This window comes from Lepisosteus platostomus, chromosome 4, assembly GCF_059453375.1.
Source record: "Lepisosteus platostomus isolate fLepPlt1 chromosome 4, fLepPlt1.hap1, whole genome shotgun sequence".
Taxonomy (NCBI): Eukaryota; Metazoa; Chordata; class Actinopteri; order Semionotiformes; family Lepisosteidae; genus Lepisosteus; species Lepisosteus platostomus.
In genome coordinates this window covers 57,172,633-57,185,744 of record NC_142614.1, presented here as the reverse complement: position 1 = coordinate 57,185,744, position 13,112 = coordinate 57,172,633, and the positions used below count along the sequence as shown (strand labels likewise).

General features: G+C 34.8%; 1 protein-coding gene across 7 annotated transcripts in view; it reads right to left on the bottom strand.

Annotated features, from left to right (window-relative positions):
* Window positions 1-13,112, bottom strand: part of pam (peptidylglycine alpha-amidating monooxygenase) — a 122,974-nt gene that overhangs the window by 96,516 nt on the left and 13,346 nt on the right. Inside the window, exon 2 of one of the 7 annotated variants that reach the window (XM_088629990.1) lies at window positions 12,097-12,184. The exons of the other annotated variants lie outside the window; for them this stretch is intronic. The gene's annotated coding sequence lies outside the window, so the exon portion shown is untranslated. The remainder of the gene's footprint in view (window positions 1-12,096; window positions 12,185-13,112) is intronic. 7 annotated transcript variants of the gene reach the window in all.

Sequence of the window (13,112 nt, the reverse complement as noted above, 5' to 3'; positions counted from 1 at the left end):
GCAGTCTCCATTAACCTGTAAAGTGCTTTGAGTGCAGTGTCCAGAAAAGTGCTATATAAGTCCAAGTTATTATTATTATTATTATTATTATTTCAGAGGGGGGTGACGTCACTTCGGAAACTCATTCAGTGCACTGTTACAGTACGTCTGCATAAAGTGTTGAATACTTAAAACAATTCACCCCCTTTGTCCCAATTTCTTATCTTTGAAATTTTCTGATGCACTTTCATAATATATTGATTTAGTTCCCGTTTCTTTCTTTTTTGTTGATTGTTCTAGTTGAAACCTGATTGCAGACGGTAGTTTCTACAGTTACTAAGGTACACGTTCTGTTGTTTTGATGTCAGTAGTTTGTATCCTCGGTAAAGATTTACAGTGGGGCATTTTCAGTTCCTGAGGTTGACTATCTGCTGACTCATGGAAACCAAGAAACCTTTTCAGCAGTACATCTATGAATTGTTTTTTTGCGGGGGTCTGGGTGAATGAACGGAAAGTAATGAAAAGAAAATACAGTACAGTGGGTTTATGAACTGTGGAAAAGCAAGTGAGAAGTGACGGCTGATTTTTCCACATGTAGGGGTAAAAGGTCATAGTATTCAAGTATCAACAACTATCACATTCTTTTCCCATATTATTCAACTTATTGTGATAATTTACAGGTGTTAATTGTATTTTCAGTTATTACAAGTCTGTAGCATCTGAAAATTGAACAATGGTAAAATCCAAATACGTGTACACGAAATCCCCTGTATTCAAAAGGAATGTGCATTGCAGTTGCTTGCAGTAGTTTGATCAGTTGTTCCAGGGACAGATGTTATTCCAGAAAAAGAATAGTCTGATTTACTCTCCCAACAACAGCAGTCAAACTGCATGATGAAGATCCACAGATTTAAAAAAAAAATAAGAGAAAAGGAAATATTGTAACTAATCATAACTACTAAAGAGAAAAATATTATATTAATGATCATTATGAATTGTGCCATAATGTGTAAATTTAAAGTAATACAACAGTCTTAAGAACTCTTATTTTTAATTAAAATCTTTATGTAGAAATGATGACTATCCCCATAGAGATGGCGCATTGTAGGAATTATCTGCAGATTTGTTTTCTTTTTCTTGCAAAACAGCAAAGCCTTCCCTCTAGTCTGAGATGGTCTCTGTAGTGACATGTACAACAGGGGCAATTTCTAACCATGAAAACAATTAAATAACCACTTAAACAATAATTTCCCAAGTGGTTGAAACTATAGAGTACATAATAAATTAAACAGCAACAAAGCTTGAGATGGTATCATTCTGGTTTGATTTTATCCATCAAAACAAGTCTACAGAGAAACATAGAAGATCAAAGATCAATTTAAATTGATACAATATTGAATGCTAAGTTGCTCCTTTTATTTTTGCTTTGACATACAATGGCCCCAAAGTATATAACAAATACACAGCATAAAGTGAAGTTTCATATATAAATGTTTTCCTCATTTGAAGATAAAACTTGGCACTTTAGGATTTAAGTATTTTAAAAAATAGGGCAGATAGTATCCTGAACAGAATCATGAGTACAAAAATGTGTTCTTTCCTGAAATTGCACAATTGAAGAGACAACAGAAAACAGAAACACTGTGTGTTTTAAAAACACACACACAGAGCTGAAAAAATCAAAATGCTAAGCAGCTCGCAACACTGAATACATTTTTTATTCATAAACTGCTCTTTGGCAAACTCCTGAAGTTCCCCATTAAAACAGTCTTTGGAAAAATGAAGTCTTCCACACTGTCACACCAATTCAAGATGATGCATTCTAATAAGCAGAGAGGGTCATTTCTAAATAGGGCTTGCCTTAACTGTACCACTGACTGTGCTCAAGGCCTTTCCACCTCACTTACACATACACAACACACAAATATAGATTGAGCCAGATCAGCATTTTGGCAAACTGCACTTTTCATTTTTGACGGCTGGCAAGAAACTTTTAATCAGCATCAAAATCATGAACAACACGCACAGATTGCTACACAACGGCAAGAAATCCAGATTTTTTTTTTTTGCACAACAAACAAACTGAAGTCTGAAAGTTTTCAAAACATGGTCACATCAATAGCAGTTGTAAAAAAGTATCACATGTGATGCTACATTACTATAATTGTTATATAGACAAAACACATTAAATAAATATTTTTGAGATATTTTTGTTTCAAACTAGCATATTCTCAAAATACTTGTGGTTTACTGTCAATTTGCTGTCAGGTTCCACTCTGCTGCATAGTAAAGTTTAAGAAAAAAGGAGTTTTTTCATTGTTGCATATGGCATCACAGTGCATAGCAAACAGTGAATTACATATCAGACTGGTATGTATTCTCACTAATTGAAATAGACTGGTCTTTAAAAAATGTTTGCATTCTTCAACGGACTGTTAGCTACTGCGAAAATGTGTCATTTACATTTTTTATTTTATACTTTTTTGTGGTATTATAACGTTTTGCTTATTCAAGGCTTTATTAAGTGTCCTTGTTTATACAGTATCTATTCATATCTCCTGTCAAGGCTTGGTTACCACTCCTTTCTCTCTCTTCACACTGGTGGGCCTCAAGGGTCTGTTCTGGGTCCCCTTCTTCCCTCTGTACACGCGCTCCCTAGATCATCCCAGATCCTCAATTCTTTTATAAATCTGTATGCTGATGTTGTTCACATTTTCGTTTTCTCAAGTCTCTTCCCATATCTCAACCTGACTGACAGTCATCCCCTTCCTGAACACACTCCCATCCAAAGGCAATGTGTGTCTGTTATTAGAAGGGGGGCACAGTTTAAAGTGTTGAAGGTCAGTAGAGACGATGGTTTAAAGTTTTAACAGAATGTAACTTAGGTATCACTTAATGCAGTATATTACTGACTTTAGATAGAAAAATATAATACTCGTCGGACATTTTCTAATGGCAACAACCACATCACTAATGAGTAAACATGCGAATTTCTTCATCATAAATCAATGCTTATGTTTTTGTTTGAAAACACCAACTTCCTGCTTAGTCACATGGTACAATTCCAATCATAATATACTCTACATACACTTGTGACTTCCAGTAGAAAGCACCTTTCTGATCTTTAGCTAAGGTAGTCAAATGTAAATTATTTCAAATAGTAACTTTACCTTGTGAGAAGAACAGTAGATGTCAACGCTGATAAATCTTGTCACAATATCCGGTAAGCATGTCCTCTTTTGATCTACAGTATATATTATTACTAGGATAGAATATACAGAAATAGGATAGAATACAGTAAACCCTCAGATTAATGGAATTTGCATTAATGGATGTCAGATTTACTTGACAAAATCTGCTATGGGGAAATTATGTCTGCAAAATCAGAAATACTGGTGTCCAATAAGCATCTTTTCCAAATAACATTTAAAAACGCACAAATAATAAAACAAAGATAAATATTACACATGAATTTAAAATTCATTAATAGCAATGGTGTCTAAAAGTGGTAGGTCAGTTGCTTATGACGGGATTGTGTTTCGTATGATTTAGCCAATTTTAAACAGTATATTTATGACACATGAACTAGTTTGTATATTTATGATTAAAATGCACAGGAACAATTTTCATTGACAGGGTTGATTCCAATTGTTAAAACAATAACTAAAAAGATCAAGTAAGCACATAAACTATATATGTATTTTTTTGTCATATAATAGTGTGTTTTTGGATTGCAAAAATGGTATTTGTGATTTAACGGACAATGTGCAATAACGGACACACCTTTCTATTATTCCATTAAACTGAGGGCTAAACTGTACGATCATCTGTCATTGTTGTCCTCAAGTAAGTTTTCAGCTGCCACAAGGAAGAAAAGCATTTCTCAGATGATGCTGTAGTCACTGGGATAGTTAGGTAAATGTAGTGTTTCAACGGGTTCATAAAGATGTCACACAGTGCCATTTCATGAAAGAACTACTATCTTTTTTTTTTCCTTCCATGTGCACTCTTTTTCCAAGCTATTGTCAGCAAAAGTGTCTTTGAACATCCAGGAAAAGTTCTGATATCCTGAAATCAAGTCTTGTTGATTGATACTATAAGTGGTAGAAAAAGCCTTTACTGTACACTATGAACTGATGGGCTCTCAGAAGACAGAACGTCTGCAAGGGCCTTGAAATAAGCAGGTCATTTTCAGAAAAGGTCTTGCAGCTCCTTAATAACGGTATCCAGAGTTCTGTAGACTTTTTAAGTCCTATAATACTCCTCAGGTTTCTCAAGAGCAGACTATTTATCCTGCTAGTGTTGCAACAATAATACCTCTGAGTGTGGCTTGAGGTCCAGTATCACTGCTTTTCTTGTACAGTTCATTCACATCATTAAAAGTCCAGAAAGTATCACTGACTGATTCAACTCTCCAGTACAATTTTCTTCTGATGTCATTTTTTCAATACCGCTTATCTTTCTGAACTCACTGAGTCTGGAGAGCTCCAAAAACATTTTGAACAATTGGAAATGGCCAAACTTAATACGTGAGAATGTCATTAAACATAAGCAAGCAAGAGGATTTTAATAAAGTATCAGCATTAGTAAAGGTTTGTGTTAGATTAATGTTCAGGACATAATTCTTCAGTGTAATCAGTGATCGGTGTTACAAGAGAAGTCCTGTTAAAGCCGATAAGCTGCCTTATTAGCAACACCATTTTTATATTTTAGGTTTAGAACAAATCTCCATTTATGAATGCATTTCAAACCACACTTAAAGTAAAATATATACAATAACTTGTAAAACCTGCAATTTACATCACAAACTAGACAAAACCTCCCAGTATATGCACAGTGCCATGTTCCGCGATTTAGAATGAGACAACAAAACCTCCAGTGATGTGAAGCGGCTCTATTGCATTGTAAACAAGCAGGCTTGCAAATACATTTCTTTTAATCCAATACAAATATTGCTCTTGATTTTGAGATTTTGAGATTTGCTGACAAATACTGCTTACCTGTTAACTCTGTATGCAGATCACTTTGGAACATTTCCGGGGTGAAATGTCTGCTGCACAACCTGTACTTATTCGCTTGTACGACACATTACATTAGTTATTACAGTGACTAGTGAGCAGGAAGGGCCGCATCATGTCTCAGTCTGTGGTAAACTCAAATGCGAGTATATTGTTATTTTAAGTTTGCAACAATATGGCGATTTTGTGCTTAATTGGAAATGTCCAAATTTTCCTATAATAATATATATAATAATGAATATATATAATTCTTTTGTTACCGAGATTTAACATATCCCATATCCAGCTCAAAACCCTAATTCTTACCACTGCCTCAACCACTCTGCTACTGCCTGTCTTCAGTCTCTTATCTCTCCCTACAGTACATGCCCTCTCACCTTCTCCACTCCTCTTCTGGCAGACTTTGAGTGGCGCCACTTCAGACAACATATCTGATCCATCAGCTCTCAACCACATGCTTCAATAACTATTGCACTGTATTTCACTAATGTTTTTAGTTCTCAAACTGGCAATGTGACCTACTAATTGCAGTTACTATAAACAAAGTGAATGTACAGTATCTACAGTGTGTTTACATTACATTTTAACTTTCACCATTTTGTTTATTTCCATGATATTTGCATTGGCTGTCCAGTTTCTGCTAGTTTTATTGGCATTTTAATCATTTATTTTACCAAATGGTATTGTATCTTTGAAAATTTTCCTTGCACAGTAAACCCTCCGTTTAATGGACTGATTTAGAGGAAGGAGTGCCCATTATTGCTAAATGTCCATGAGAACTAACATGAGAAAATAATATGTATCTTTTGACTTTTTAATCACTTTCAACAGTCAATGTAAATTGTTATGAGAAATATACAAGGTCTTTATTTTAAATGTCATAAATTTACTGAATAAAAGTGAACAACACCCTTCATATGCAATTGAGCTATCCCTACAGGGCCAATGATATTCCTGAATTTTTAAACCTACAGTATGTAGTATTTATGTTTTCCTAGTTTTATTATTTGTGCATTTCTCTGTTATTGCTTGTGTTTTGAATTTTACAGACAAAATACCTATTTAGCAGATTTTGTCAGTTAAATCCGAAGTCTGTCTAAGCGAAGTTTGTTAAACAGAGGGTTTACTATATTACATTTAAGACACATTTTTACATTGGAAGTGACCCAGATTGAGGGCATCTGCTCTGCAAGGTAATAAAAAAGTAAGAGATTGGTATATCTAAGACAGCCCCACTCATACTAATACACAAAGATTAATTTCTGTAAACAATTAATTGTTTAACACTTAGATTCTAGAAGATGAGGGTAAAGTTTAAAGAGACATGAATGGAAAAGTCATTGCTACCATGGAAGAAATTTTTAGTGCCCTCGTCTGATTTTGTGACATCATGGCAAATTGCTTTTGCTTGGGTGGATTCTTTTCTGTTATTGTGAGGAAGAATATGGGTGTTAAAAGTATTCTGAATCAAATACTTAACAGTAACCTCAGAAAGATCATTTTAAAGCCAGTTTGCAAAGTTGCTTTTAAATAAGAGCCATGCCCTGATTAAGAACTGAAGGAAGATGAATTATAACATTTCAAATGCTGACATAAACGAATACTGGACCCAATTACTGGGGTTGCTCTGGCATGTCAAATGATACATTTGAGAAATCTGTAGACTGAGACAGCATTGTGATCTAGAATTGCGAAATTTTATTAAAAGCATTTGTGTGTGTCCTCATCGCTGTAAACATGCAAGCCAATATACAGTTATAGTCCTTGTAAAACACACATCAATTGGCACAACACCATCACATGGGGAATTTGTTTAACTGCTGCCATTCACATGCACATGATCTCATCCATGCACCTAATGAATTCCAAGTGAATATACAGAAAAAGTCTTCTTGGGGGCAATTACAAAAATGTATATCCACACTATAATACAAGGATATGATGTGTGACATTTTATGAAGGTCTGTTTTAAAGTCAGGCAGGGTCGGTGCTCATGTCTCGTTAGGACTTTGTTTCTGCTGATCATTAATGTTCAAATGGATACAACAATGGCTTAACTGACCACAGTTGATTTTGTTTCGTTGAAAATATGTTTTTCTTTAGGTTTAGATGTTCACGCAGACAGCACTTGCAGACATCAAATTCATGAAAAAAAATTTACGTTGCAATTGCTTAAGGCAGGACAAGGAAGGGGCTGCTGGCGGAGTACTTCACCATTCAGCACTGAACCACTGTCATTCAACAAGGGCGTCCTATGCTTAATCTAGAGTTTCTTTAACAATTTTTGATAACACTAGATGTGGATCGCTAGTCAGCACAAGTATTTAGGCATCTAATAACTAAAGTAGAGAAGCATGACAATTACTGTAGGCATGAGACAGCTCAAAGTGTGACAATTCTCTACACAACAGTTCTCTACATTGACAAGATTACTGCAGCGATGATTAGCTGTGGCGACATTTTAAAGCTATGACACCTACAGTAGCTGTGCATACTTACCTACATCAATTATCAGAGTACGCTTTTGAAAGCTGTAAATACTGCAAAGAAGGCACAAATGCAAAAATGTTTTATATACTATAAAATATATACCTGAAAAGGTTTCTGTTTCTGTTATACCTACAAATACACGGATCAGAATCTTAAAACGATTCATGTATAAAATCAAGCACTGTAATATCCATATCTACCAGGTTACACAATGCATAAATATCCAATAATGGAGACTTGCAGTCATGAAGAGAACAAGACAGAAGTGAAACGAGGAATTAATACATGATAGAGGTGAAAGGAGGATTAAATATAGAGGCATGAAAAAGATGCAAAAAGAAGTGGCCGTTTGGTCATTCTAAACCTCTGGGTAGCCAGAGACTAACTGATTAATTACAGAGGATTTCATCCAGCCCTTTACTGAAAGAAGCAATGTATCACTTTCAACACCATGACTGGGTAGCCTCCCAAAACCCTCCGTCCTGTTCTCAGATTTATATGCAGTTTCATGTAGTTTCCACTTGTGAAACCTATGTATTTCACTGTTGAAAAGGTATGTATGCACTGTCAACATTATCAGCACTGTAGCAAAGCTGGAGTACTACATAGTTCCAGCCCTAGCTATGGATCCTATGAGCTACAGAGCTATTGAGCATGTGGGGTAGTGTCATGTAATAAGAAAGGTTTAATAAAGATATTCTATTCTATCAATAATTTGCCATCTATAGCAGATAATGAGCACCTTGCCACTAAAAGGGGGAACACTATTGTTTACTAAATAGTGAGTTTTCCTTTATCAACGTATGTAAACACTTGCCTGTTTTCACAGTATTCATACAGTACATCAGTTGCCAATTAGATTGTTGGTCAAACTCATTTCCCACTTTTTTACAAAAACACAATCTCTGATACTTTGAAATACATTTCATTCCCTTACCCTGTGAAGCAGAGACCACCATGCCCACAACTAATAAACCTTTTTAAAACCAGGACCAAATTGTATGCTCAGTTCTTAAGGTGAAAGGTTAACTTGACAACAACATGGAAAATCTAACATCTCTCCCGCCCACATGCAATCTATACTGCAGACAGAGTCTTTGTCTTCTCTCACTTTAATTGCCTGCTTTCACTTGCGGGCTGAATAGAACATTCAACTTGCTTAATGATGCCTCTGACAGAGAATACAGCTTTTGCATTTCCAACCCTGATGACCTCAGGGCTGGATATACTGACTACTTAATTTACTTTAGGTTGTATTTTGTTCTAGCTTACAAAAACTGGAAACACAAATGATTGGGTAGTCCTAATTCATGGTATTCAAGACAAAAAGACAGCGAATTAAAAATAAATGTTTAAATACTGTATCTACATGGCCTTAGACTGTACAGTATGTGCCCAGAAATACAATGGTTTATCTTTGCTTTTGTCCAAAGTATATTTATTCTGATCTCCGGGTTGCATGTTTAATTAATTAGCATATTTGAAATCTATGGCTACTTTTTTAAATGATAAAAGTAAGAGCACACTGAAAACAGTGCAGACTTCAAAAAGCAGACATAACTGCAAATTGTTTTGTCGGGTCAGGTAAGGCAATACAATCCAACATCACATTCAAATGTCACGCTCATCGAGATTTCAAACGCTCACAAAGCACGCTGCATAGGTTTAAACTGATTGGCCAGACAGCATGTCTTGTCGCACGACAGAACCATAGTGGAAAGGAAAAGTTATTTGCTACAACAATCACTCTTCAGATGCTGTGCAACAAACACACTGCGTCATGGCAAGACAGCACAGTGGCTCTTGAGAATTTGTTGTTTTATGCCTGGATATGTCAACAAAACATCACAGCATTCATTTTCCCTTTTTGTAGGAGTTCAGCTTATTTTAAAACAGCTGTAATAAATTATGTGATTATCTCCTTAGCTTAATTCATGTATCAATAATTACAAGATATAGGTTCAAATACATTCCCCCAACGTACCACTACAGTAATGTAATACTGGAACCAACAGCCTCCCTCTGGTTGTCTTGATCTTAGAAAGCAATTAGGATGTCTGTGACAAATGAAGCTTTATGTATGTTTAATGTCAATCACAGCTTCTAGAGAAACACATTTATCTAATGTTGATTTTATGTTGATTTTATTGAAACGCCTACAGCTGGTGTTTGTGCTGCATCTGTGAGTGACACCAGCCTGAGGACACACCCCTGCTGAGATGAATACAAGCTGACATCTTGGAAGTTAGAATTTCGTCAAAAGTTTGTGCAATGAAAATAACATTACAGGTGCTTTATTTGCATACTTGCAACAACAGGTGGTGATGTTTAGCACATGCTTTTTCAAGCTCCCTGCTATTATGTTATTAAGTCAAATCGATCCATCTACATGCAAAGCAACACATTGAACCAATTACAGTAATTTAAAGAGAAAAAAATGCTGTTTATTATATAGAAAAAAAACACATGAATTCCAGAACATACAGTAGATGTCAGCATCTTTCATAAAACAATACCAAACTGACATATTTCAATTGAATTGTGCAAGTAACTAATTCTGACATCCTATAACTAGCTTTAACTAGTATGTAATGAGCCCAGAAAGATGCCAGATGAATTAATAAATATATGTATTGTAAAAAAATAATCATGAAAAAAAGATGACAGCAGCCTGGTATAGCAGACAGTTATCTATTAAACTACTGCTGCTGTTCTTCCTTTTTACTTTCAAGAAAATAAGGCTAATGTTTTATAGTATGAGCTATATCAGTTTTTTCTTTGAAGATATAAATATTACATTGATTTCATTAAAAAGAAAAAAGTTTGTATAAAGTAAAAGTAAATTGGATCACACATATTGTTAATTAGTCAATTGGTCCTACAGATCTTACTATCACTTTTACCTATTACACTTAACAGGCTGCAAACAGAAGACACAAGGATACATCTATTGGTGACACAGCTGTCTATATATGATATCCATTTTCAAGCTGTAGTATAAGGAGACAATGCAATACTAAACATGGCCATTTCAAATGTAAAAATACTGCATTAAATGTAATATGTGCTGTGCATTTAAAATGCTATAAGTTATAATTCAACAAAACAATGTACTGTACCATCATGATTTATTTTACGTTTAAATAAACAAGTTGTATTCCCATAATAAATGCAAGGCCTATTCTGCGTAAATGACATAACCTGACTGCAGCCTATGTTACATCACCAACAGGAAAATGAAGTTAGAGCAAACACTGAGATGTGTTGCCATCTTTCTAATTTATCCTCCTAGTCTTAAGCTATTAACTTGCATCACGTCATTATGATGGAGCCTCTAGCCAAGACCTTCCTGTAACATCTGTTTAAATAGTTACTTAGCTTGTACAGCAATGACAAAAGCTTGAACAGTTTCATGTTTTTAACAGGATCTAGAAATATGAAAAAAAGAATGTATGAGAAAATAAACTTTTAAAGAATAGCGTAAAAAGCATACAGCCCAAAACCTGCATAATAAACAAACCCATAGAAGCATGTCTGATTTTAAAACACAACAGATTAATTGCATTGGTACAAGTCAGGCAGAATTTCAAGAGTAGGCTATAAAGCAGAAAAAAATTGCTTTGTAAGGAACTACGATCGAATTAAGGATTCATGCCTGCTGTCTTTTTACTGAATATTTATGATGCATTCATTTGGTTAAAATGTGTAGTCAACTGTGACATAAGCACATTCAAATCTGAGTGGTATCAGCATAATTGACTGTAATGAAATGTCGAGTCACTTGCGGATGTTTATAATATGCTACTGTATACAGTATGTGTTCTAAAATGGGTTTATTTTTCAATTTTTTAAAAATACTTTCTTTAAAAATATTTCTGAAATGTAATGTTTTAAAAGATAAATTCACAACTCTTTTAACAAGGAACTCTTCTAACCAGAATAATTATAAATGATAACTACACACTGGTAATACAGTGTGCATTAAAAAAAAACAATGAGCCAATTTAACATTACCCCTATAGCCAAATAGCTACTTCAAAATCACTCCCCTGACCACTGTTTTTATTTTAAAAAGTTTCACAAATAATAAAATGAGATGTCATTTAAACATCTACAACACACATTTTCTATTGATCTTCAGCAGTCTGCAATCAAATTCAAACCTGAGAAAAAACAAGCATCAATCAATCGCACAATTAAATCCATGCAGGAAACCTCTGTGTTGAATCAGCTGCTATTGATGCTCCACACACACACAAGAAATGAATCAATTTTGTAGACTGCTACATCAGTCCTTAATGCAGACAATACAGAACAAGCACCTGCTGTTCCCATGAAAAACAGCATTTCATTCATTACGGTTTAATACAATCATAAACACGAAAAGCACACTTTACCCTAGCTTAATATCTGTAGCAGAAGTACTGTAACACATACTAACTACGTGTTTCAGATAACTTTATATAAGCAAGTGAAATACTACCATAACAAATCGTTCTAAAAAAGAACTCAAATAAATATCATCACGCCTCCTCCTGCAAAAAGAGATCCTAAAATGACTTTTGAACAGGAAAAGCACATAGGAATAATTCTATCATAAGTAGCTTACCTAGCTGACACATTGTGCCTTAAACCACAGCAAACGGCTACAATGAACCGAGAGGGGAGACTTCTGATCTTCTGCTAGGAGTGAGTCACTGGCATAGAGAGAGATGCTTAGAATTAGCCCAGCACGCTCACTGACATCATCACTGAAGCCTAGGATGCAGAGGATACTATGGTAACCATTCCATGCGCTAACAGCCAAGAGCCTTTAATTGTTTTAACAACTTCCTAGGGTTATAGCTATAAGACTATGACATTAAATAAAGAAAATGTGGGCTGTTGCAACAGCTTCAGCTCTGAAACAACAGAAGAGACCGTTTTTGTTTTAATTATTACATGTTTGACATGAGAGAATTACAATGCTCTTTCTGGATTTTTGGTCTTGTAGTTGCTTAGTTAAACTGGCAACGATATTCACCATATGGAAAAGATGCAGGTATTATTGTATAAGATAATTTATGGTGAACCAAAGCAAAGACAGTCAATGTATGGATTCAAACCAACAATTTTGTGCTTGCTCTATGAAATATGCACGTGATTTTTTGTACATTGCCTCCACTAAAGAGTCCCAAAAATTGTTTTTAGTCTGGATGTGTGATAAATAAGATACAAAATGTAGGAAAACATATTAAAAAATAACAAACTACATAATTCTGCACTATACTTAACAGATTGTCACCATGCTGAATACGCGAAATAGCAGGACAAACGTCTGAAGCATTATTGCTTTTTAATCCTATTATAAGTGATATTTTTATTACTAATGTGTTCAAGAAATTCCAGAACTATTTATATTCATCACATAATGACAAAAGAACCACTTAGAAACAGCACCTGCAAAAACCTGACAGTAGATACAGCTCACATACAGTACAGAGAAGTGCAGCTGTAACCAGTGTCATATTTTTGCAGGTACTGTATTTTATTTCAAAGGCAGAGATTTTCAGTAAGAATTAATGTTCCAGTTCCTGGAAGTTCAGTTCCTTTGGGCCTTTAATGTATTATCATTGATTGATTTTT